Source organism: Oryctolagus cuniculus, chromosome 2 (genome assembly GCF_964237555.1).
Source record: "Oryctolagus cuniculus chromosome 2, mOryCun1.1, whole genome shotgun sequence".
Taxonomy (NCBI): Eukaryota; Metazoa; Chordata; class Mammalia; order Lagomorpha; family Leporidae; genus Oryctolagus; species Oryctolagus cuniculus.
The window spans coordinates 34,584,510-34,611,969 of NC_091433.1; the positions used below are offsets into that span (position 1 = coordinate 34,584,510).

Genomic DNA, 27,460 nt, shown 5'->3' on the forward strand with positions numbered 1-27,460 from the left:
AGTGGCTCCCGTCTATTAAAAGCATCTGCCCCTCCAGGCCCTGTTCTTGTGCCGCGGCCAAGCCTCACCTAACCCTGCACCCACTGTCCTTTTACAGATAAATGTCTAGTGTCTAGGGAATGTAACTTGCTCAAACTCCCCAGCCGGCAGCAAGTGGCGGCTCTGCCAACAGAACACAGGGTTCCCTGGCTGAGCTCTCTGGGACACCTGCCACCTGAGCCTCTCTTCCTGTCCGCCCTCTCCCCCCACCAATAATCAGTCTGCTCAGGACCCCACCCTCCCTGGGTGGTGGCCTCAGTTCTACCCTCCTCTTTCTGTCCCCACTGGGTTTTTGGCTCCACCGCTGCTGCAGCTGCTGACAGTAATTAAAGTATTGTGTTTGGTTCACGTCGCCTTCCTTTCTCCCTCTCTCTACGCCTCAGCCTGCTTTCCTGTCACTCCCTAGCCTGAGGCCCCCCCAAAGTTCCTGCCTCCCCGCCACTGGTTGGGCTGCTGCCACACGGGGACCCTTCTACTCTCAAAGGCAGGAGTCAGGCCTGGGTTGCTCCTTCCCCAAGACTCCCAGGGCTGCCCCAGTTGCTATCAACACTTAATCAATCTTGCTTATTTGTTTATCGCTTATCCTTCCCTCCCTCCATCAAATCAGCGAGGCCTGTGTGAGCAGGAACCAGTCAGCCTGGCTCACCCTCCACTGACCAGCACCCAGGAGGCAGTCAATGATCCTTGGCAGTGCACGGACCAATAACAAAAGAGGGGACGCACAGGCCTTCCCCCTTATTGCTGACAGTGCTGGGAAGAACCTAGCGGAGTGACGTGATGAGGAGCAGGGTGTCAGCTAGAATTTTTTTCCTCACTCTTATTTTTCAGAGACAGCACTTCAGAAAAAAAAAAATAGTGCAGATGATTTTTTTATGTCATCTGAAACAATGTTAATAAAACATCTATTTCAGGGGCCAGTGTTGTGGTGCAATGGGGTCAGGCCCCACTGTAGGGCTGGAACCCATGCCAGGGCATCAGTCAAGCCCTTGCTACTCTGCATCCACTACAGCTTCCTGCTAATGCTCCTGGGAAGGCAGCAGAAGATGGCCCAAGAGCCTGGGGCCCTTGCCATGCGTGTAGGAGACCTGGATGGAGCTCCTGGCTTCTGGCTTGAACAGATCTGGCTACTGCAGCCACGTGGGGAGTGAACTAGCGGATGGAAGTGTGCTCTCTCTTTCACTCACTTTGCCTTTCAAAGAAATAAACAAAATCTTTTTAAAAAAATCTATTTCATTGGAACAGGCAGGAGGCGACGGTGACAGATCTCCTGCGCCTCTCCATGAAAGCAAAGCTGAGGGCTAGCCCGCTCATCTCCGACAGAGGTGGTGGCACCGTGCCCAGAGCTGCTCCCAGAGCCCCTCCCCACAGTCCTCCTGGAGAACCTTTGTCACATGAAAAACACATCTTCTGCCCCAGAAGAGGTCAATAAGTAAATTTCCCTCGCATACTGATTTCTGTCAAGAGTTACAGACTCCCGATAATTTTCTTTACATTTGTATTCCAAGAGAAAGAAGCCTCTGCCTACCAGATAGGGAAGAGACCTGAGCCAGCTCCTTCCCACCCACGGAGGCAGGCTGTGCCAGCAGCGTCCAGTGGGCCACATTCTAGTAGAAGGAGTTCTCCTCCTCAGGAGGTCTATGTTTGACATGCAGTCAGTAATTTGTTCCAGCATCTTTTTTCTTTTCCATCAAATATGGAAAAAAATAAAAGCCCCAGTGCCACCACTGTAACACCTGCCTTCACTGCCTGAGTCTGCCTTCCTGTCCCAGTCTGTATTTGCTCATCCTGGAAACCCAGAACACAGCGACCTTCAAGGGCAGGCCTGGGGTGGGGCTCCTGCAAACAGCCCGATGCGCAGGGGCACTCTTGGGGGACCACTTTTGGAGCTGGGAACTCAATCTGGGCAGCAGGGACACAAGTGCCTCCCAGGGTGTGCACCAGCAGGAAGCTGGATTGGATGTGGCTTCCAGGCCCTCAGATATGCAAATACTTGCCCCAGGGGGCTGCTTTTCATCTGGTGGCAAAGCTGGTTAGAGGTGACTGGGCCTTCTTGTAAAGGACAGGGTCCCCATTTCCCCTGTCACTCTGGGTTTGCCTGGGGCCCTTTACATCAGGGATTGGCAAACTCTGACCCTCCAATCTGTCCCCCACCCTGTGCCATAGAGTGAAGAGTCCCGGGGGGTGGGGGATGATACAGCCACATCCAGCGCTTAGGCACCTCTGTGGCTGCAGCAAACACCATGTGGCCCACAGAACCCAAAATATTTAATATTTGGCCTTTTCCTGAAACAGTTTGCTGATCCCTGCTTAGATGACAACCAGATTCGGGGTACAACGGCCAAAGTGGACAAGCCCTGGCTAAATTATCCACAGAGCAAAATGAAAATGCAAGGCTCCCTCTTAGACACAACTAAAAACATTCAACATGGTAACAGGAGAGCGTCAGCCAAGGGTGGGGGCCTGTGACTGGCTGAGACGGGAAGCGCTCTTGTTACAGGTGACGACTTCCACAGCTGGCTAGAAACTATTTCAGCAAGATGTGGGAGTAACAGCCTTCCCATCTGCAAGTTCTTCAGAACCAAAAAAGTCGTTTGCTCAACTGAAATCTTACACAGATGCTCAACGTGTGAGACAGCATTCACGTGGATCTCTGCCCCAGCCGTTTATTCCACAGAGGTCACTGGTAGGCTATGACTCCTAGAATGGTTTTTTCTTCTTGAAGTGGGGGGAGGGGGTGGATAAAACCCCTTCCACACTAGAAACCTTGAGAACAACATTTCCAGGTAACCCGGCAAACAGAAGCGTGCACTGACATGACAGAATCAGGCCAGTGCAGCCCCGGCAGTCAGCTGTGCTCCTGGTCCCCGCTTTTCCTCCATCATAATTATTTCAACTGTCATAATTTATTCATGCCCAGACAAGCTTACATGTTGTAGGGTGACCGGTGCAGCCTTCCAGATCAGCAAGGCCGGCAGCCCCAGGTGCTTCTGCCCCCTTCCCATGGGCTTGAACACCGACTGCAGGAGAAGCACTTTCTGCATTCATTTTCTTTTTTGCAAAACCAAAACCAAACACACACACACACACACACACACACACACACAGATATACTCTCCAGGAGCCAGAGACTCAATTTCAGTCTCCCACATAAGAGGCACAGGCCCAAATACTCAAGCCTTCACCTGCATACCAGAGTACGTACCAACAGGAAGCTGTAAGTGGAAGCAGAGCCAGGACTCGAACTCAGGCACTGGGGATGCAGGCAACCCAAGAGGTGTCTTAACCACCATGAAGTGCCCTCCCCCAAACCATAAGGCAAAGTTCACAATTCTGCAGCTACAAGGAGGGAGGAGAAAATCCCATCAGAAATTAAGTCTTTGTTTTCCTACTTTCTATATATGGAAATGGTACCTTTTTTTTTTAAGCTCCTAAAATGTACAGTGAATTTCTTGCAAGGTTACTACAAAAGTTCTCTCTGAATTGAAATACAGCCAGCCCTCAGTATCTATGTGTGGAATCAGTTGCAGGACCCCCTATAAACACCAAAATCCAAGGATGCTCAAGTCCCTTATATAAAACAACATGACATTTGCATAGAACCCACACACATCCGCTGGCGTACCTTAGGGCTTCTCCCGAATGCCTGTAACAGCTAACACAATGTCCACAAATTGCTTCTTCCACATCGCCGTGATACTTGGCATGTGGCAAATTCCAGTTTTGCTTTTTGGGATTCTTTTTTTCCCCCAAACGTTGGAGATCGTGGCAGGTGAGTCTGTGGATGTGGAACGTGAGGATGCGGAGGGCTGAAGGAACTTGTGTTACGTATGACAGAGTGTCAGTTGTTGGAATGACAGAGCATGCTGCACATGACATACCTAACTTCAAATGCAATTTCAACAGTTTCTTTTATAAACGTAGTAGCAAGGGTAGACTACTTCCGTATAGATCAATGATTAAATTTGCCTTTTGCTACTTTGATATTTATTTGTATGCCAGAAAAAAAAAAAAAAAGTCCAAAGTTCTGATGACCAGTTGAAAAGGACAGTCAGCAAACGGCAGAGGAAGAATGTTTTAGAAAAATGGCTAAATGCACAAGACCCCACTACAGATGTCTGCTCGTCCACACAGTGTACTCAAACAGAAGTCAGATCGAAAGGGAGCTGCTCCACTGCTTAACGACTTTGCCCTTGAACTTCATTAACAGGTATTTCCAGGGGAACCCAGGTCACTTCCTCGTCTTCTGCAGGCACTGCTGCCAGTCCTAGCTCCACACTCCCAGCCCTCTATCACACCCCTGGCCTCTCCTGAACCAGCCCTGCTTCCACCCCTCTTCTCCACATCTATGCCCTTAACAGTACTTCTCAAGATTTTTTCTTCTGGTTTTATTTAATTTTTATTTAATTCCTTTTATTTATTTGAAAAGCAGAGAGACAGAGATCTTCCATTCTCTGGTTCACTCTCCATAATGACTGCAATGACCAGGGCTGCGCCAGGCGGAAGCCAGGAGCCAGGAACTCAATCCACAACTCCCAGATGGGTAGCGGGGACCCAAGCACTTGAGTCATCACCTTATACCTCCCAGGATACATATTAGCAGGAAGCTGGAGTCAGGAGTAGAGCCCAGGCACTTCGAGCCCAGGACTTGAACTTGAACCCAGGCACCTCGACATGAGATATGGGGATCTCAATCAGCAACGGAAGCGGTACACCAAATGCCCAGCCACTCCTCCCAGGCCAGAACTTTTGTTTGAAAACAAGTATCCTCCTGGTTATCCTTCCTCTTAGACTTCCTATGGGAATAAAAATAAAAGCCAAGCCCTCGCTCATAGTCCAGAAGCCCTGCACGATGTTGTCCTCAGTACCTCTTCCACCCTGGCCCAGACCCCTGGTCTTTTGCTCCCAGCTCCAGCCACACTGGCCTCCTCTTCCTCATCGCCTTCTACTTGCTCCTCCCATGGCTGGCTTCGGCTCAGCCTTCAAGCGCAGCCCAAAAGTCATCGGCTAGGCCGGGCTGCCTCCTGCTGGAACCTTCCCCCCCAAGCTACTTGGCTGCATCGCCCTGCTCAGCATCTGCAAGACCCTGAGCATCATCTACATCTTCGTGCTTCCTGAATGGTTTTCCTGGCTTATCTCCCGCCTCTTCGCCCAGAGACCTTGTCTGTTTCATTCCCTTGCATACCTCACCCACAAGCTGCCCAGCACATAGCTGTCCCCTGTGTGCCGATCAGACAGTGACCTACAGATTAGAAACACAAGTGACAGTCACCACTCTTAATTAAACCCTAAAAACAGACAAGGAACCGTTTTCATCTATCCTCACGCGTCTGCCTATTCCACAATTCAGTTGTTCAGAGACAGCCTCCTGCGCCAGGTGCAGTGCTGTGCCCGAAGAATACAAAAGTCTAAGAACCTCTCAAAAATGTACATTGTGTGTTTCACACAGGGACTCAGAAAAGAAGTTACACCTCTATCCGGGACATTCTCCCGTGGTCCTAGGGATCTGTGGAAAACTCGGATGAGTAAGAAGTTAGGTGCACTGACTCACGCCCTGGAACCCAAGAAGTCCAGAGAATCCACAAGGCTCTTCTGTCCCTTAACCCGCAGGCACCTGTCAACACTCAGAAGGCTGAGGAGAGCTGGGAAGCGAGCGAGGGGAACTCACCTCCGTGAGGGTTGTGCAGGATGACAGCTGCCGCGGTGCGAGCGGAGACTGCATGACGGACAGTTTCTGAAGAGACCGGAATTGCCACACTGAAATGAACCGTGCCACTGTCCACGCACTTTCAGAATCCAGCCTCCAGCCCTCTTGGCAACCCAGACGCCTTTAGGAGGCACTCAAGATAAAGCTAAGCAGGGCCAAGCCCGAGTCAGGTGCAGAACGGGCCAGGGTCTGACTCATTCTTCTGCCTTCGGACTGCAGAGGCCTGCACCCCGCCTGTTCGGGCTCAGCTGACCTCCAGGGCAGCAGCCAGCAGCGACATCCTCTGAGCTCACCTCAGGGTCACCCATGCTTGCTTCCCAGGTCTGCACTCGCTCAGCAGAGCTGAAGGGGCCCTGGCCTAGCATTCGGTGAGCTCCAAGGCAGCCATGCTTACCACTTACTCAGAAGTGCCAATGCCCAGCACACAGCATGTGCTTAACAAACACATGGTCAATAAATCACACCCATGGCTGAAAAGCTAAGAGAACAAAAACAAAAAGACAAAAAACCCCACAAACCCTGTTAGAAAAGTGGGCTTCTCACACTGAGCCAAGAACCATGGTAGCTTCTTTGATGATCCTACCTGGTGCTCTATGGACAGTCCATCCCCCCAGTAACCACTGAATAGCATCCAAAGCCACCAGTAACTTGCAAAATTATAGATAAGACTTCCAAATACAGACTGAGGGCTGCTTTCGTTAGAATACATTCTGCTTCTCGACTTCCTGCAAAAGACCTTGAGACATTTAATTCTTTACTAAGAGCAAATAACTACTGGGGCCATGCAGTGGCGTAGAGGGTAAAGCCACTGCCTGCAATGCCGGCATCCCACATAGGTGCAGCTTCGAGTCCTGGCTGCTCCACTTCCCATCCAGCTCTCTGCTATGGCCTGGGAAAGCAGTAGAAGGAGGCCCAAATCCTTGGGCCCCTGCACTCCCTGCGTGGGAGACCTGGAAGAAGCTCCTGGCTCCTGGCTTCAGTTCGGCTCAACTCTAGCAGTTGCAGCCAACTACGGAGTGAAGCAGTGGATGGAAGACCTCTCTCTCTCTCTCCTCTGTCTCTGCCTTTCAAGCAAATAATAATAACTTTTCCTTTTGAATAAATAAGTATTTTTTAAAAGAGCAAATAAGTACAATGTGTGGTGAAGAGCTGAACTTCAGGGAAAAAACTGCTTTTGTGCACACAGCAAGGTGGGGGTGGGGTGGTGGGGAAGGCGGGGCAGGCAGAGGTTCAAGGATCTGAGAAAACCCCAAGGCAACAGCCTGAGGAAGGCAGGCAGGAACTCCCATTCCTGACCCAGGTCGAAGCTAGGCTGCAGCTGCAGAGTGACAAAGAAAGCACCAGCCTATTGGACTCCGCCCCCTCCTCCTCCTCCTCCCCCTGCCTGACTTCTCTCCTCTGAACAGTAACGAAGATTCACAGCTACCCATTAATTAGCGAATAGATAGACGTGACTGCTTGCAATATTGGTCCAGGGGAACAGATAATAGAAAAGGCCAGGTTCCTTGAGTGTTGCAAGCAATATTTAAATCATCACGGCTTCCTTTAAAAAAAAAAACTACTTTTTCAATGCCAAGAGCAGCTGGCGGGCACGTTGTAGTGGGGACATTTTCCTCACGTGGCAGTCACACCAATACTCTAAATCTGAAATGATGGGGAAGTGCAGTTGTAAGCCAACGGACATTGCCTTCCATTCAGATTGGATTACCCGGCCCCTGCGATATATTTCTCTCCTCTTACAAACGAGAAGCCACCCACGTGGCCTCCACGAAGGTTCATTCAGAAAAAGCACACAACACTGGCCACAACGCGGATGCCCAGTGCAGGCCACCGGGAGCCCCCACGGAACAGCTCCCCAGGGCTGCAGAGCGCCTCTCGCCCCCGTCACACGATCCTCACTCTTTCCCTGAGGCCAGGAGGATGGAGCCCTCTGGCCCCCAAGCCCAGGCGTCTCAGCCAGCGCCAACTCGCGGGAGGGAGGGCACAGCCTTTGTCCCACGCATCTCCCCTGCCTGCCTCGCTGTCCCCAGCGGGAGCTAGGGCCCCAACACCCGAACCTCTGAATGCACCTGCAGACAAAGGCACACCGCTGTTCCCAACTTCCTCACCTTTGTCTCCGATCAGCGCGGGACGCGGCGGGGCTGTGGTCCACACGGTAGGCGGCGGGAGGCAGCCGCTCCGACCTCTGCTGCGCGCGCCTCCAGTCTCAAGTTGGAGAGAGCTGCGCCCGCGCCTCCCCGCGCGCCCGGCCCAGCCCGCCCGCGCCGCTGCCCATTGGCTGCCGGGGAGGCGCGCGGACCCCCGCCTCCCCACGCGCCGCGCGCTCCTGCCAGATGCTCCAGCCAGGTGCTCCCCAGCTGTGAGCGCCCGGGCTGTGAGCAGAGTGGAATCCCATCCCCTCCCCTCCCCCAGGGACGAACGGTTTCCCAGTTGGATTCTCTGGGTTCAGAAAGTTGACTCCAGAAAGTTGATGTTCCAGGCCTGGGCTTTGGGTTGCTTCTGATAACGGTCTTTACTAGGACAAAGCAGAAAGCAAACCTCCCCAGTCAGAGTACTGAATTTCAAGGGGGCAGCCAAGTCGGAACCCGGCTGCAAGACGGTTTTCACAGATTACCTGCCAATGCACGGAAAACACCCTGCTTCTCTTGAGGTGCCCTTTTGCTTAGAGCTGACCTGAAGCCATGATCACACCCGCAGCCCAACATCATCAACTCCAGCTGACACCCCCTACCCCAGATAGGAAGCAGCCCAGGGTCCACTTGGCTCAGGGACGGCATTTTAAAGCAGAGTGCTGGCTAGCCACTGTCTAAAATGAGTTTGAAAGGAACAACCAAGATGTGTTGCCACTTGAATCCTGTGTGTACTGACAGTACTTCCCCTTTCCCGTTGTTGTTGAGCAAGAATTAGTTATTGGATCGATTGATCAACTGAGTGACACAGGCAAGGGACACAAGCTGTGTCCTGCACTACACCCAGAGTCCCACACACTCCTGTTACAGGGAAAGGAGCAGAAAACAGGGCATGTGCGTGGAAAGTTGAGGGAGTGTGTAATTGGGAGGTCCTGTCTGTGTTTGGTAAAGCTTCTTACAGGCTCTGAGGCCTGGGGTTCCACAGCCAGAACAGGCATCACTAGGACTGGAGACACACACTCATTTCACAGCACTGCACCTGTCACCCGTTTCAAGGCTAGGTCTCCCTTCCTTTACACAAAACTCTAATGAGTTTGGTTTTCTGCTTCTCTGTGGACAGTAGGGGGCCTGGCAGATGCCCAGGGGGGACAGCCCAGTGTGCCAGCTGGGGGTCTGCTGGCAGGAAGGCTGGACAAGCCCTGCCAACGCTCCCTCCTACTGCTCTCTCAGCCGTGCCCTCCCCTCCCACTCCATGCCACCTACTTTGTCCCAGATGCCATCTTCTTTTTGGACGGTCACAAAAGTCATTTAACCCTCACTTCCCTTGTCCCCAACAGGCTATTCTCAAAGCAGCCACAAGTGTGTCGCTCTCTCTCTCTCTTTTTTTTTTTGACAGGCAGAGTGGATAGTGACAGAGAGAGACAGAGAGAAAGGTCTTCCTTTTGCCGTTGGTTCACCCTCCAATGGCCACCACGGCCGGCGTGCTGCGACCGACACACCGCGCTGATCCGAAGGCAGGAGCCAGGTGCTTCTCCTGTCTCCCATGGGGTGCAGGGCCCAAGTACTTGGGCCATCCTCCACTGCACTCCCGGGCCACAGCAGAGAGCTGGCCTGGAAGAGGGGCAACCGGGACAGAATCCGGCGCCCCGACCGGGACTAGAACCCAGAGTGCTGGCGCCGCTAGGTGGAGGATTAGCCTAGTGAGCCGCGGTGCCAGCCAGGTGTGTCTCTTAAAAGAAGAAAAATCACAAGGGCCACTGCTGTGGGCATAGTGAGGAAAGCTGCTGCCCGCAGTGCCAGCATCCCATATGGGCACCAGTTTGAGTCCTGGCTGCTCCACTTCCATTCCAGCTCTCTGCTATGGCCTGGGAAAGCAGTAGAGGATGGCCCAAGTCCTTGGACGTCTGCACCCGCATGGGAGACCAGGAAGAGGCTCCCGGTTCCTGGCTCCAGATCGGCTCAACTCCGGCCATTGCAGCCAACTGGGGAGTGAACCAGTGGATGGAAGACCTCTCTCTCTCTCTCTCTGCCTCTCCTTCTCTCTGTGTGTGTGTGTGTGTAACTCTTGACTTTCAAATAAATAAATAAATATTTTTTAAAAATCACAAATAAGGACATCCATGCTTCTGCTTTAAAATTGAAGGGTGGCCCCACGTCACTAAGATAAAGTCCATAGTTGCTTCCAGAGTCTCCGAATCCACTTAGGACCTGGAGCCTGCTTCTTTCTCCAGTCAATGCTGCAAGCACATTCCTTCCTCTTTCTCTCTGCTTCGTCCTCGTCTTCTTCCAGTTCCTAGAAAATACCTAGCTACTGCCTGCGTTGGGGTCTCTGCACTTCTGAAATGTTCCTCTGTGTGCTCACCTGGCTAAACCCTGGCAGCCTTTAGCTCCCTGTCCAAATGCTGATTCCTTCAGACGGTCTCCCTACCGGGCAGCTCCCTCCTGCATGCCATCCTAGGCTTTGCCATCACAGTCCTTGCCACAGTTTGGGGTTATACATTGGATAATCCTCCATTTATCTTTCATGACCTTCACTTTATGGTTAGCTTTATAACCTCGAGTAGAGTCTGGGTTTGTTTCTGGACAGCAAAGAATTAAACATCATCCAAAGAGAGATCTGACTTTGACCTTGGCTTGCCAGAGGCAAACTCCGAGGCTTGGGATGCTGCACCTGATAGGAGTGTTTCTGTTTGCCTGGAGCTCTTGAGTCTCACTGGGTGGGCTAATAATGGGAGGGAGCTGTGTCAGCTCCACTTTGGGAGGGGCTCGAGACTCAGGTTAGCCACCAGACCAGGCAACCAAGGCTGCATGATGCAGCCCGTATAAAAATCCTGAACACAAGGCCTGGATGACTCTTCCTGGGTGGCAACACTTTGTGCCATTCTCACACAGCAATGCTGGAAAATCCTGCTGTCCAGGATCCAAGGGAGAGGGCAACTGAACTCTGCCCTTGATGCTTCCTCCCTTGGCTGATGTTAATCTAAATCCTTTCCCTGTAATAAACCATAATCATGGCCGGCGCCACAGCTCACTTGGCTAATCCTCCACCTGCAGCACTGGCACCCTGGGTTCTAGTCCCAGTTGGGGTGCCGGAGCCTGTCCCGGTTGCTCCTCTTCTCTGCTGTGGCCTGGGAAGGCAGTGGAGGATGGCCCAAGTGCTTGGGCCCTGCACCTGCATGGGAGACCAGGAGGAAGCACCTGGCTCCTCGTTTCGGATCGGATCGGCGCAGCGTGCCGGCTGCAACACACCGGCCATAGTGGCCACTTGGGGGGTGAACCAACGGAAAAGGAAGACCTTTCTCTCTGTCTCTCTCTCTCTCAGTCTAACTAACTCTGCCTGTCAAAAAAACAACAACAACAACAAAAAAAACCCACAACATAATCATGTAATCAACCATAATATTCCCTGTAATAAACCAATACATGCCTGTGACCGCAGTCAGGGAACTCTGAGTCCTTCCAGCGACTGCTCAACCCGAGGGTGCTGCTGAGGGCTGTGTGCTAACGTCACAGGTCCGTGCTCTGTTTTCAGCAGCTGGCACATTTCCCAACACAACAATCAGTGCTTAACACATTCCCTAATGATGAGATTCAATACTGTGTTTTCGATGGGTGTTTTTAAATTGATCCAGGGACCAGCACATCGTGCTGTTGTAATTTCAAGAGTGAGCTAACATTCTGCAAACGCGGACTCAGGGGTCAAGGTCCAGATCCAGTGTCATTGCCTAGGGGAAGCCGCCCTCCAATCCCAGGGCCTGCAGCCCTGCCTCTGTGTTCCCAGGTCCTCTGCTCTGCTTCTGCAGCTCTTGGCAGTCCTGAAGCACCTGCTCTCTGTGAAGGCCCTACCTTGGATGGCCCCTGAGTCCCCAGCGGGCAGGTGCAGAGCAGAGACACGAAAGGGGTTTGCTGAATAAGGGCAAATTTTTAGAAAGAGTGGTTCTATTAGACAAGAAATTCTACTACATATTATAGCTCATTCTCTGATAAATAAGGCAGCTGTTACTGTAGTAACTGAATATTTTAAGTGTTTTCTTTTTTTTCTAAAAATAATGTCCCTCAAAATTAGTATCCACTTGAACAACCTGACATAATTTATAAAGATATGGAAGCAGATAACCACATTTTTAAAAGTCATTTTACCTCCTAATTAGAATGAAATATTACAGTTTATTTACATAATAAATTAAGGGGAAAAAACCCTCAACTGCAAATCTCTTGCTCCCTACACGACCTAATTGAAAATTCAACCAGCATACCAATAACCTATGCTGTCCCCTTGTAGCACAGAAAAATCAATTTTATCTCCTTCAGACCTGCATTTAAACTGGATAATAACTGCTATAATGTGCAAAAGCCATAATCCAATTTCAATTTGTTTGATTAGATGAGTATAAACATTAAACAAGAAAGGCACGGGGCTGTCATACCAGCGCTCACACTGTTAACTCATTACAGAACAAAGCACTGTTATGTGCTCCTGGACAACACACTACGAGCAAACATATAAATATGAACTCAATTATCCTGAAACACCGTCCACAAAGGTCCTTATATTGCCTCAGCCAGAGATAAAAGCGGCTTTGAACCCAGAAGCCACTTCAAACTCCTCCTTGAATTTAGGAGAAGGATGGCACTGAGTGAGACTGCATCTCGACATCCCTTTGCATCACAAAGGGATGCTGCATAATCAAGGAGAAGATCAAAGCACACCCGGGCCAGAGGCTCTCAAAGGATAACGTGCGCAGTAACCGTGAACGTGAAGCTGCCGGCCTCGCCCCAGAACACGACTCAGGAGGTCTGGGGCACCTGCACTTCCTCTCTCCCGAGCCACAGGCTTTGGAGGCAGGGGTCCCGTGGACTGGACCTGCAGAAGGAGCAGGAGGTCAGAGGGCAGGCACGGACCCAAGACAATGGGGGCTGTGGCTCTGTTTGTGGCGCTCACCACCTTCTGAGCTCCTTGAAGGCAGCCATCGAGCTTCACTCACTTTTGTAACCGTGGCGTCCACATCAGCACCGGGCACATCAGAAACTCAGTTTGCTCAGGGCCAAGTGGCAGGCACCTGCACTCACACCCACAGGTGGTCAGGCACACTCCCCGGAAGCACATTCCCATGGGTCACAGGTGACCCCAACACGCATCGACAGAGCAGGCAGGATGTCCCGGCAGGACCTTGAGCTGGTCCACATTTAAGTGCGTGCCCTGGGGACTGCTGAAACTGCAGCCTGGGGCAGGGCCTGCACTGCTAAAAAGCTCCCAGGTGATGTCAGACTCCACGATGAAAAGCAAGAACCCAGAAGCACATTACTGAAACCATGAAGAGGAAGAACAAATAAATGGCAAAAAGGAATTCAAGCACAGATCTGCAACGAACAGACAACGAGAGCCAGGGAGCTGTGGACTGAGAGCTACGCAGGACCGCACGCCCAGGGATGGCTCTTGCAGAACTCAGTGATGTGTATTTGTGAAAGAAAAGCCGACTGCCCTGCAGATTTCGTGAGGTACAGCTCTGCCTGCACCCACGTCAGGATGTGACCCCCACACTCTTCAAACACCTCCAGGTTTTACCACAACATCTTTCCAACTCAGCTCTAACAAAGAAAGACAAGACATTCTCCCAGCCAATGGCTTCGGGTTTTCCTGCCCTTCCCTATAAAATGCAGAGGTGGGGCTGGTACTGTGGCGCAGAGGGTAGAGCAGCCACCTATGGCCCGGGATCCCATATGGGAGCTGGTTTGAGTCTGGTGGCTCCACTTCTGATCCAGCTCTCTGCTAATGCACCTGGGAAAGCAATGGATGACGACCCAAGTGCTTGGGCCCCTCCACCCATGTGAGAGACCCAGAAGCAGTTCCTGGCTCCTGGCTTCAAACCGGCCCAGCTCCAGCTGTTGCGGCCATCTGGGGAGTGAATCAGCGGATGGAGGTTCTCAGTCTCTCTCTCTTCCTCTTTCTCTCTGTAATTCTGCCTTTCAAATAAATAAATCCTTTTAAAGCACACAGAGGCTATTTATAACACATGTGTAAAACAAAAATCTTTGTAAGTGGAAGGTCTCCAAGTGGTGGGCGGGCCACAGAGCTCATTTTCCCTGTGCAACATTCAGCAGACAAAACCTCCCACTAGACCAGAGACCACGAGCAACTCCCTGGCACTCCCTGGACTACAGAGAGCTCTGCCTTGTCCCTGCGCTGGGCAGTCCCCATGTGCCCACCTGCCAGGTGGAGAGGGTGGGGGTGGGATCCTGGTAGGACCAGCACGGCGCCAGCACAGCCTGCAGATTCTTAAGCTGATCAGCTCTCTCCCTCTCATGACCCTGCCTTGTTCTTGCTGGAAAGCAGAAGGTGGGGGCAAAGGCAGGGGTGCTGCAGGCCTAAGGGTGAAGACAGAGCTAACCTGTCCTTCGCCCAGCTCAGGAACACAAACGGAGGGCCCCATCTGGCAACCCCAAGATTGCAATTAGCAAAACATCACGTTAACTCAAGGTGACATGGAAGCTAAATCCATGGTTGAGAAGACAGGGGCAAGGGTCAGAGGGTAGGGGCTGCCAGAGTGAAGCCAAGACAAGTTCTAAAGAAAGAAAGAAAAAAAAATCACTGTTTTCCTTCCCCCATCTGGCCTGGTTTCTGTCCTGGTAGTCCTGCCTTTTCCAGAATGTCGCCTCGACACTCGGAACCACACAGGCGGCGGCTCTTTGCGCTGCGCCGCTCTCCCTCAGTGTAACTGCTGGTGCATCACTCATCACTTCCTGTCACGCTGGTGAACTGTGGATGGACCACAGGGCCCCATCTGCCAGCCAATGGGTATTTGCCCTGTTCCATAGTTCAGGCACTTACGAACAAAGCCAATAATAAGAAAATGACCAAAATGACCCACTTCTTCCGATGGGCAAACACATCTGAACAAGTATCTCACCAAAGAAGATAAGCGGTTTGCACACACGCATGGAGGATGCTCAGTATCCTGAGCTGTGAGAGAAATGCAGATCGCGACCACCTGAGTCACCACTGTACACCCCAGAACGCTGACGCAACACCAACAGAAACCCTCTAACACCAGACGAAACCTGGCCACCCCGTGTGCTGGTGAGGATGCTGCTGGTGGGGACGCAGCCGGTACAGCTGTCTCAGAAAGCTCCGTGGGAGTTTCCTGCACAGTGAAACAGCCGTCACCGCACACCCCGTTCCTATCATTCTTCAAGAGGGGAGAACTTACCATCCCACAAACACCTGTAGGTGAATGTGCACGGTACATTTATTGAACTTCCCATTTACAAAACACGGGCAAACATCTTCTGATGGGTTTCCTAAAACTCCTTTGTTTTATCTCAGTTTTCCATATTCACAGACCTGGTTACATTGGTAATATCTATATCTATATATATTTTTTTTAAAATTCAGAGATTACAAAACAAAAGCACTTGAATTTCTTGGTGGCCAAAACTTCTGAACCTGAATTCCAGAGGCGAGTTTAAACAGGTGCTTACCCCCTTATCACTTCTTCCAGTGCCAACAAACGTAGAAAGAAACAAGCTGCAATTCTGAAGTTTAGCTGTTTGTTTATTTTCATTTTATTTAAAGCAGGAGCAGGGAGAGATCTTCTATCCCATGGTTCATTTCCCAAATGCCTGTGTCCGCTGAGCTGGGGGGAAGCCAGGAACTCAACTCAGAGATGCTAGTATTGCTGCCCCTTAGGTGTACATTAGCAGGAAGCCGGAGTCTGGAGCAAAGCATGGATTTGAGCCCCGGCACTCCAATATGGAATGTGGGCATTCTAAGGGGCATTTTAACTGCTGTGCCATATGCCTACCTGTGAATCTTACCTGTTTTTTTTTTTTTTTTTTTTTTTTACTTTATATATTTGAAAGGCAGAGTAAGAGAAAGAGAGAGAGAGAGAGATCCTTCGATTTTCCATCTGTTTGTTTACTCCCCAAATGGCCACAATGGCTAAAGCTATGCAGGTCCGAAGCCAGGAGCTTCATATGGGTCTCCCATATGGGTACCGGACCCAAGCACTTGGGCCATCTTCCACCGCTTTCCCAGGCATATCAACAGAGAGCTGGATCTGAAGTGGAGCAGCTGGGGCTCAAATTGGCACCCATAGGGCATGCCAGCATTGCAGGTGGCGGCTTAGCCTGTTAAGCCACAGAACCAGCCCCAACCTTAAACAGTTCTTAACCTTGCTTCCCTCCTCTCTCCACTTTGCATTGCCTATTCCACCTGGGTGCCTTCATCCTGCAAAGAGCTGTCAGCTATGTCGAGGACTATCGAAACTAAAGCAGATAGAACTTGCCAGTATTTTGATCACTTCAGTGCTGAGTTGCAATACAAACATCATGTATAATTGCTAGTACTTGCTTTATCTTCACACTCAACAGGAAGTGCCTAACTGCAAAGGGCAGTGTCATTTTGGATCAGTTCTGGCACATCACCATACCACATCTGTGGAACACAGCCACACCCACTCATCCATATCTGGTCCATGGTGGTGGCTGCCCAGCCATGGCAAAGCTGTGCAGTTAAGACAGAGAGAGACAGACCCACAACACCTGAGAAACTGTCTGGTCTTTTGCACAGAGTTTGCACACTCCTGATCCAGCAGAATGGCCTTTTAGGTGCTTTATTAATGTGAATTACTAGTGACCCCTTGTTAGCACTGTGTAGCTAGTAATTACTAATGCTTGCATGAGCATTTTTAAAATCTATCCTGGCAATATAGCAACCTATTAGCTGTATTAAGCTAGCTGTTGTTATCATCCCCTTTGATCTCGATGAAAACAGACTCAGGGAGAATGAGTGAGCTCTGTAGGCGATCATGCCGGAGTTGGAACCTGTTTCATTCTCCATCACACATGGCAAGCTGCTCCTTTAGCAGGTGAGCTCAGACCCACCTGAATTTTCATCTGCCCGCACGCTCCACCGAGCTCACCGAAATCCCACAATGTTCACGTGTGAGGCTCGTGAGATGACCTTCCCACTGGCCCTTACTTCTGGCACTTGGAGATGGCCTACCTATAAAAAAGTCTCTTTGTTACAACTTGTTTTCCTGTCATATATGTTGGCTAATTACATGAATCAATTATCAGGAGGCTGGGTTAAAGCTGAAGACAATTTCTGGGGCTCTCAAGAAAAAGAACACAAAAATACCCTTTTGCAAATTTTACAAAAGGGGTGATAATTCTAAGCCTCCTCCTGAGGTCTTGAAAGGGGTGGTAAATTTCTATCTGTATGATTTTTATCTTTATGATTACAATGGTGCCTCCTCACCTGCGCAGCATACTCCCCCCTTCCAACAAAGAAAAGCATATGCTCCAAGTGGAACTCCCAGACAGTGCCGCCTTGCAGCCAGCAGGGTGACTGGTTAAACCTACCAGCCCCAGCCCCACCCCTCCTCACGAGGTGATGGATTGAAAGCACTTAGGCCAGTGCTTGGAGATTTTCTCCGCAGCTGGGAGCGACAGCTTTCAAAGCAGGCGCCAGACAGAAAACATGGCAGGGACGCAGCCTCTCGGCCCCAGCCGGGGCTACAGATCAGAAACTCTGAGATGGGGCACAGTCAGCTGTGTTTTCCCAAGACCTCCAGCCGGCCGTGATGTGTGCAAGTTGGGTGTTGCTGGTGGAGCAGTCATAGATTCCACTTTCCCTACTCAAGTAGAGCTTTGTTGTTGAGGAAAAGGGGGGAAACTGCATCGACGAGGCTGGCTGTATTATACTTCCTCTTTAGGAACACAACACGGCAACGGCCAATTTTCACAGTGAGCGATCCCACTTTTAGACAGAGATGATGAGATGTGGAGCGTGAGGATTAGCCAAAAGCAGAGGCACGAATGCTCACAGCTTAGTCTACTTTGATGACTTCTGACTGCAGTGATGATAGATTAAATGAACTCATGATTTATCAATTGAGTAGAAAATGTATATTTAAAGACTCTAGATGCACTCAAAAGGCAAAAACCAGTAATTTCCATCTGTGAATCATCTTAGAAGCTGAAGGCACTTCTCTCAAGGGAGCTAAATCACTTACCTCAAGGAAAATTTGTTATTTTCACAGATAAGGATGGGACCAAATTAGTCCTTTTAACCACCTCAGATCACTTTATTATCTTAGCTCCCAACAACCTCTGATTTTAATATTGATTTCTTGCAAGTCCATGTGACCATGACATGTCCCCACATCACTTTGCTCAAAGGTATACCTAACCACCACCCGAAACTTCTCTGGGGACAATCTGTGGGTCTAAGAGGTTAAACAAAGCACATTCCAATAACTACTCCTGCTCTGTCATGCCTATCCCCTCCAGCTCCATGTCCCTGGCAGAAATAACCAACAGATCACAAAATAAGTCTGGTTTTGGTATTGGGGTCTTCTCAACTCGGTACTCCAAACTCCTTATGTATTAGATCCCAGATGGCAAGAAAGCCCTACTTACTACCCCTGCATTAGGATGCAAATGTCCTAGAAATAAGAAACATGTCTAAGGAGACTGCTTTAGAGAAAAAGTAGGCTAGAATTTTAGATTCTGAAGGCACATAATGAATATGTGTGGAACCACAGTAACTTCTGAAGAAAAATGGCTTTGATATTTCTTGGTTTGTATGACAGTATTAACTTTCTTGCCAATCACAGAACTATTTTTTCCAAAGGTTTATTAGGGTAAAGATGTGTATCCTATAGTATTTGTTACTAAATCGTGAGTATTGCAGGAATACTAAAGTACTGGAATTCACGAGCACTAACACGTCAGGTTCCACACGCTACTTTAGAAATGGAAAAACAGGAGGTCAGAGAGTGCCCCAGTCAGCCTCTCTGCACGCACATTCCCGAAATGCACACGGCATGAATGGAGATGCACTGCATTATCCTAGCTTCCAGCTTAAATGGCAGAGAGAAAAGACATCCAAGCATTGATGAACTTATAACAAATGATATCAGACATCATTTTGGGGGAAGACATAGCTCTCTAGGAATAAACTGTTTACCCATGAAATGGAAGCATCCTTCAAGGGTAAGTACTTATTTAATCAACATGGTAAGTTTTTAACTTCACTCCAGGAACCTCAATGGGCAGCATCCTCTCGCCCGCAGCCCTCCACGCCCATGACCGGGAACAGACGCAGGAGCAGGAGTGAGGGAAAGGGCTCTGCCAAGCGCTTCTCGGGGGCAGAGGCCTCTTCCAGGCGCTTCCCCATCTGATCTCTCTCCACCCGGCTGCACAAGGGTTCTAAAGCCTCCATCTGTACACAAGACACTGAGTGCAGAACATGTAACTCACGCAGAGTCACATGGTCAGAGGAGAGGCAGATCCAGGGTCGGGTCTGACCCCAGAGGTCCTTCCAAGACTCGGCAGTCTCTGCTTACCAGAGGGGGACAGGTCCCAGGACCCCCATGGATGCCTGAAGTCAGTAGTAATGGACCCCGTACATACCATGCTCTTCCCTGCATGCCTTCAGCACTGTCACTCAGCATCAGAATCCACCTGGCCTTCCAGGGTTCAGGCCCTCTACCTCCTCTGCATTACTACCGTTGCACTTTAGGGTAAATATTCAATAAAATAAGGTTACTTGAACACAAGCGCTTTGACTCCAGATACCGGAACAGCTGATCTGATGACTGAGGTAGCACAAAGCGATGACAGTAGGTAGCATGTACATCATGGAAACGCTGGGCAAAAGGATGCAAGACTGAACTGGACTGCACGCGATCTCACCGGGCTTCTCAGAATGGCAAGCAATTAAAACTTAGGAATGGGTCATTTAGGGAATTTTCCATTTACGATTTTCTGACCATGAGTGACTCCAGGTAAGTGAAGCCAGAGATCCTGGTGGACGGCCACATAATCTGTATCACTCAGGGAGCAACACAAGGTTGAAAAGAACAAGTACCGGTAGGCGCCGCGGCTCACTAGGCTAATCCTCCGCCTTGCAGCGCCAGCACACCGGGTTCTAGTCCCGGTCGGGGCGCTGGATTCTGTCCCGGTTGCCCCTCTTCCAGGCCAGCTCTCTGCTGTGGCCAGGGAGTGCAGTGGAGGATGGCCCAAGTGCTTGGGCCCTGCACCCCATGGGAGACCAGGATAAGTACCTGGCTTCTGCCATCGGATCAGCGCGGTGCGCCAGCCGCAGCGTGCTGGCTGCGGCGGCCATTGGAGGGTGAACCAACGGCAAAGGAAGACCTTTCTCTCTGTCTCTCTCTCTCTCACTGTCCACTCTGCCTGTAAAAAAAAAAAAAAAAAGAAAAAAAAAAGAAAAAGAAAAAGAAAAGAAAAGAAAAGAACAAGTACCATTCAGATCCACCAGCCTACAGAGGCAAACAAGATCACACAGGGCATGGTGTGGCATCAATCTCCAGCCCCTTTCCCAGGGTCAAGGACATTTCATCACCCTTTGAGGTCAGGCATGGCCATGTGTGTTGCTCTGGTCAACAAAATGTGAGCAAAAGTGGTTCATGTCCAGCAGAAGTGCTGAGTCAGCGCATCTTTTCCTTCTGCCACCACAGTCAGCAATTCTCTAGTCTACGTGGTGACTGTATCATCAGCTTTGGACAGAAGGAGGACCTCCAGCCAACCAATAACAGACCTGCAGCAGGCAGGAGTTAGTTCGTCTAAGTCCCTGAGATTTTTGGTTGTTACTGCAGCATAATTTGTCCTATGCTGACTGATACAAATGGGGACAGGACAGGCTAACAGGAGAGGTGGGACCTGCACAGCACTGTCCTCTCACACTCCTCTCAGGCTTGACAGCTGTATCACAAACTGCCTCGAGAGCAGCCCAGTGCCTTTCCTCTTAGTGCAGCCCTTGAAGGTAAAGGCATGACTGCTTCTGTGGTACCAAGCAGAGGCTGGCCCAGAGCGGGAACTTAATAAAGGGGGCATCTAATACACCCCCAGCGAGGGCGACGGCACCACAGATAGAGGAAGGAGGGAGAACAGGAAGTCCCCAGCTTGACAGCTAAGTTTAGGAACGAGGGAGAGGTTGTCCCGAGCATAGGGAAAGCCAACTGGCAGGTCACTTAAATACCCGCACGGACAAACATGAGTGACTTCAGAAAGATCACGGAAAACAGAGTGAGAAGACAATTTGATTTTGATGTCAAAAATTCCACGTATAGCTTTTTCATAGTATGCATTTTCCATGAAATTTCTGAAGACCCCTGCATGTACAGATTTTATACTATTTTTTTTTTTGTAACACAAAAGTTTTAATTCTACTTTTCCATGAACTTTGTGAAGGCCACCATTGGGTTAACTTGTAGATAGAAAGCTTAAGAAACACAGTGTCCCTCCAGGGTGGTGCGAGCCACAGTCTATTCTCGTCTTGCCCTGGCTGGCACACTCCTCTGGTACAACTGGCTCTCACAGCATGGTTCCAACGCCTCAGGGAATGATGACCCAAGTGACCCTACACTGGAAGACCTAAGATAGACCATCTTATGTATAAATTTTTAGAGAACATTCTAATTTGTAGAGTAGATACTTAAACCTTACCTTTCATTAAAAAAAAAAAAAAAACTTTTCTCCCTTTTCTTTGCAACCTTTGACTTAGTTCATTTATTTTTTAATTTTTTGACAGGCAGAGTGGACAGTGAGAGAGAGAGAGAGACAGAAAGAAAGGTTTTCCTTTGCCGCTGGACTTAGTTCATTTAATGAACAGTATTAGGTTTTATCTTTCTTAATAAATATCTTCTATGGCTTCTCTTATGTTAATAAAAAGACAAAGCAATTCTTAAGCTAGGAGCTACATGGAGATAAACCAGAACATTTTCTTTGGGCACGAAGGGTATACATGATGACTATAGTCCCCAAAATTTGTAAGGGAAATACCTGAAGAGATGGCGCCCATCCATTAGACAGATGTTCTCAGTCACTGATGCTCATCTTTCTGACAGAATTCCTGGGGTGCAGAAAACCAATCTGGAGAGCAAGCAGCTTCAGGGCTAAGGTGGCTTCGGCGACACTGTTCTCTAATTAAGGTACAAAGTCACAGATGTCGTCTGGACTGGTCAGTAAATACTGACTGCAGAGAGTTTTGTAAATTCTGTGTTTATATGAGAAGGGGTGGAGGAGGGAGGGAGGGAGAGAGAGAGAGAGAACGAGAGGTGAGCTCCCACCTGCTGGGGGACTGAAGCTGGGAGACAGGAACTCAATCTAGATCATCCAGACGGGCGGCAGGGACTCAACTGCTTGAGCCATCACTTCCTGCCTCCCAGGATGCATGCTGGCAGGAACCTGGAATCAGGACGGGAGTTGGAACTGGAGCCTCAGACACTCTGGTATGTGACATGGATGCTCCAGGCGACATTTAACCACTGGACCAAATGCCCCCCCTAAAAGATTTATTTATTTACTTATTTGCAAGTCAGAGTTACAGAGAGAGAGGGAGAGACAGACAAAGAGAGAGAGAGAAGGAGAGTGAGCTTCCATTTGCTGGTTTACTCCCCAAATGGCTGCAATGGCCAGTGCTGGGCCAGGTGGAAGCCAGAGCTTCATACGGGTCTCCCATGTAGGTAGCACAGTCCCAAACACTTGGGCCATCTTCTACTGCTTTTCCCAGGCCATAGCAGGGAGCTGGATTGGAAGTGGAACAGCTGGGATGTGAGCCAGCACCCATATAGGATGCCTATGTTGCAGGTGGAGGCTTAACCTGCTACACCACAATGCAGGTCGCAAGGTACATTTTTAATTTTGCTGCTCTTTTAGTTGCTCAGTGATTTTGTGGGATGTTCCTGCAAAGTGCTTCTGTTTCAGAATGTACAACATTTTCCAATTATTACATAGCAGAATTCAGGGAACATTTCCTTTTAAACACCCTAGTGGTTAATGGGTACACTACAACTGGACTCTTTATCTAAATTCATTTTGTATTTGCTCTCCCAACAAAATGGTTCTCAACAAAAGGCATACATTTTACTGCGCTGCTGAGTTAGATTTAAAACCAAATAGAGGGAAGAAACAACTGCATAAGTCAATTAGGCTCAACATTAGTCTGAAACAAATCATACATTTCTGATCCACAGAAACAGCAATGTCACAGAGTTCCATCTAATAGAATCACTGTCACTGAGATTCATTACAGCAAAAAGGGAAACAGGACCAACTACAAACTGCAATTTCACTACGAGCCAAGTCTTCCATGCAAGTTCTTTGAGAGAGCTTATAAGGTCACTTCAATGAGTTTGTGGAAAATGGAGTTAAAACATCAATCTATTTTGGTGCAAAAAATCTTACAATCCACGCGTAGTTTTTCATAAGTCATCTTTTCCATGAATGTTTTGAAGACTCCCTTGAATCAGGGACTCTCTGTAAGAGCAGAACCTTGCATACAATGCTTCCCAAAATTATTCGAGTATAGGATTTTTTAAAAATGCCAGTTATTAAACTGGTAGAGTGTTCAGCTCAAAAACTTTTCTTTTGGAAAGGTTGACCAAGATCAGTGTTATTCTAACTATGGCCAACTAGTGGCCACAAACAGTATTTAAAAATTTTAACAGGGCAGGGGGCAGGCACTGTGGCGAAGTAGGTTAATCCTCCATCTGTGGTGCCGGCATCCCATATGGCGCCGGTTTTAGTCCCGGCTGCTCCTCTTCTGAACCAGCTCTCTGCTAAGGCCTAGGAAGGCTGTAAAAGACGGCCCAAGCACTTGGGACCCTGCATCTGCGTGGGAGACCCAGAAGAAGCTCCTGGATCCCGGCTTCAGATCGGCCCAGCTCCAGCCATTGTGGCCGTTTGGGGAGTGAACCAGTGGATGGAAGGCTTTTCCCTCTGTCTCTCCTTTTCACTGTCTGTAACTCTACCTCTCAAATAAATAAATAAATAAATAATTTGAACAATGGGACTGGCGTCTGGCATAGCGGGTAAAGCTGCCACCTGGGATGCCGGCATTCGATGTATGCCAGTTCAAGTTCTACTTCCAATCCAGCTCCCTGCTAATGTGCCTGAGAAAGCAGCAGAAGATGGCCCAAGCACTTGGGTCCCTGCTACCCACAGGGGAGACAGGGGAAGAAGCGGCTCACTCCTGTCTTCGGCCTGGCCCAGCCCTGGCCATTATAGCCATCTGGGCAGTGAACCAGCAGATGGAAGGTTCTCTCTCTCTCTCTCTCTCTCTCTCTCTATGAAACTCTGTCCAATACATAAATAAATATTTAATTAAAAATTGAGCATATAGAATAGAGAGCAAAGGACAAGTCAAAGAGCAGAGTGAAGGTCAGAGTTACTGTGGGAAATTTTCGTCATTCCCGTCTTGGTTTCTTTTTCTCTCCTTTCCTTTCCTCAACAGCATTGCCCCAGGGCACTCCCTGGGGAGCAGCCAGCTCACCTTGCCATGTCAGCGCCCAGAGGCTGGGGGCTGCAGTGGGTGGGGGAAGGGCATGACTCTCCCACCCTGCTTTGTAAGAGGAGAGGCCAGACAGTGGGAGGAGGGCAGCCAGTGGGAGGAGGGCAGCCAGTGGGAGGAGGGCAGCAAGGGCAGCAGGAAGTCTCAGGACCTACACATCCCCTGGAAACACATTACAGGATCACTTCCCTAAGTTCTCAATTTTCTCTATTAAAAAACAACTGCTGTAGTAGAATATGGCTCAAGTCCCTGGGCCCCAAGCTCCGGGCTCCCAGCTTCGGATCAGCGCAGCTCCGGCCGTTGCGGCCAATTGGGGAGTGAACCATCAGATGGAAGACCTCTCTATCTCCCTCTGCCTCTCCTTCTCTCTGTGCAACACTGACATTCAAATAGATAAATAAATCTTTAAAAAAAAAAACCAACTGCCGCACACACAAGGCATACCAAGGCTTTAAACTCACAGCTGTGATACTTCAACACCAAGTCTGTTTAATCAAAAGGTTGGAGAAATACAAGGCCATCTTGGGGGGCTCTGGCCACGTTAGCCCTTGGGGAGGAGGCAGCACCACACAGCTTTGGGGAACTTTAGAGAGAGTCACCGACTCCTCAGTCAAGATTCGCCAGGAACCAGAAACACACGATTTCCAGATAGTTCAAGTCCAACATGGAACAATGCTAACCTCCCATACTAAATTGCTCTAAATCTTTGTAGTATGTTGGAGTTGGCCCAGCACAACAAATCAAGGAAGTACCACTATGTTAATAAAATCAGCTTTGGGGGCTGGCACTGTGGCGTAGCGGGTAAAGCTGCTGCCTGCAGTGCCGGCATCCCATATGAGCGCCAGTTCTAGTCCCGGCTGCTCCACTTCTGATCCAGCTCTCTGCTGTGGCCTAGGAAAACAGTGGAAGATGGCCCAAGTGCTTGGGCCCCTGCACCCATGTAGGAGACCCGGAAGAAATTCCTGGCTCCTGGCTTCGGATTGGCTCAGCTCCAATTCAGCTCCAGTTGTTGGGCCATTTGGGGGAGTGAACCAGCGGATGGAAGACCTCTCTCTCTTTCTCTCCCTCTCTCTCTGCAACTCTGCCTTTTAAATAAATAAAATGCATATTTAAAAAAAGTAAATAAAATAAATAAAAACAGCTTTGAGAGAGCACCACCCCAGCAATGACTCCCACTGCAGATGGAGGGAAGCGGACCCTGCTAAGTGTCCCCTGACCTGAGGGCAAGGAAGAACCATGCCTCAACTGCGAATGCTGGGACTCCTTCTCCTGACCTACGACAGTAACTGTAAATGGTGACATTCCTTCAGTTCCACTTCTGCTTCTCCAGTGACAACTATGCCACTCACTGGACTCACAGCAGGAAGCCAAAAACCTCAGATGATTGCATTTGATAGGAGCAAAGGGGACAACACATGTGTACACATGATGACCGCACCTTCCTTAGCAATGATATGAGGTGACTGGCAATTCTCCGAGCACCGAGTCAGTCACTGGCCATCTGCGACCTGCCAGTCACCACGGAGGATCTGGGTTATAGTCCCTGTAGCTTTTTTTGTTTTGTTTTGTTTTGTTTTGTTTTGCTTTCAAAGGCACTAGTCTGGGCAGGAAGGCTACCTCGCCCGGACTATCTGTCCTTCTTCTTGGAAAGCTCCAATTATTCCAAGAGGATCATGGTACTTGGAGGGCTGACACACAGAGAAGCAGTGGAGCCAGGCACGGTCAATCTCCCTCCCATTGCACTCAGAAAGACCAGCTCTCACCTGGCTCAGGACGCAGGGCAAGCACAAGGCGGAAGCTGCTCACGGAGCATCCCTGGGACGCCTTGCTCTCTGTAGACACAGCAGCCGCAGGCCCCCACGCCCCACCGGCTGCTGCTGGAACACACTTGAGAAACTGGACCATACACTGGGCCAGAGGACCCAAAATGCAGCAGGCACTTCTCAGAAGAAGCCGCCGTCTTCATGTATCCACCAGCACGGCCAGGTGCCAGCAGAGGGTCCATTTGAAGATGCCCCGTCACACGCGTCCCAGGAACCCTGTGGGGACGGATCCCTCATCCTGTCTCTCCTGAAAGGTTTTGCCACGGTGACAGCAGAGCGAGCTCCCCGGCACAATGGATGGAGGCGAGGAAGCCGCTTGCAGAGAGGGAGAAAATACAAGCCCAGTGCAAGTCAGCAACACAGCCAGCTAAACCCCAGTGCCTCTGCTCATCATGGGGCTGTATTAAAAAAAGATTAACTCCAGAGGTGATGAGAATACTGTAGCGGAGGGAGAGAATTATGGCTCTCACCATGAAGACTTTTCTCCCGGAGGCCAGACAGCACAGGCTCTAGATTAAACTTTCATCAGCAGATCTGAGATCGCATCAATCTTTCATGACTGGCTGAGAGGACCCTCCGCTGCCTGGCACGGGGAAACTCTGTCTTGCCCACGGAGACCTCACGCACCAATCACACCAACGAAAATCAGCAGCAGTCCAGCAAAACTAGACAGAACGTGCAGGTTAGTTCAGAATCCAAGAGGACCATTATTTTAAAATCCCTGTCATCTTCCACAGCAATGCCCGTTATCATGGACAATTTCACCCATTTCAAAGGCTCCTCCCTGTGAGTGCTGCTGCCACCCACAGGGTGCTGGAGTCCAACACAAAGAGCAGCCAGGCGCAGGCTCACCCACTCAAGAAAGCTTTCCTCCAGGCTGGGGGGAAAGTTGTGTGGCAGCCAGCTAAGCCGCTGCCTGGGACACCAGCAACCCATTTGGGTGCTGAGCACTGGTTCTTGTCCCGGCTGCTCTGCCTGCGATCCAGTTCTCCACTAATGTGCCTGGGAAGGCAGCTGAGGGCAACTCAAGTGCTTGGGCCCCTGCCAGCCACGTGGGAGAGATTCCCAGCTGGAGGTCCTGGCTCCTGGCTTCAGCCTGGCCCAGCTTGGGCTGTTGCAGTCATTTAGGACGTGAACCAGTGGATGCAAGATCCCTGTCACCATGTCTTTCCAACAAATAAAAAGCAGATCTTTTAAAAATTGTAAAAAACTAGTCTTAACTCATGCGCCATACAAAACCCGCCTTGGAAACATAGCTGGCCGACTTCGGCTTACCGTGTGCTCCCGGGGTCTGATTTCCCTAATGGAGAAGCCAGGTTCTCAAGGCAGGGTGCCAGGCCATCGCCGTCCTGGCTCCCTGCTGCCGTGTAGCACACGCTCAGCCCATGAGATCGACGCATGTCCACCCTGCCGGGCCCAGGTCATTCAGGCCACCTGTCATCTCTCG

The 27,460-nt window shown here is 50.0% G+C and overlaps 1 protein-coding gene across 24 annotated transcripts in view; it reads right to left on the minus strand.

Moving 5' to 3' along the window:
- Positions 1-27,460, minus strand: part of APBB2 (amyloid beta precursor protein binding family B member 2) — a 397,255-nt gene that overhangs the window by 29,193 nt on the left and 340,602 nt on the right. The window contains exon 1 of one of the 24 annotated variants that reach the window (XM_017350849.3): positions 7,852-7,985. The exons of the other annotated variants lie outside the window; for them this stretch is intronic. The gene's annotated coding sequence lies outside the window, so the exon portion shown is untranslated. Of the gene's footprint in view, positions 1-7,851; positions 7,986-27,460 lie in introns of those variants that run through there. 24 annotated transcript variants of the gene reach the window in all.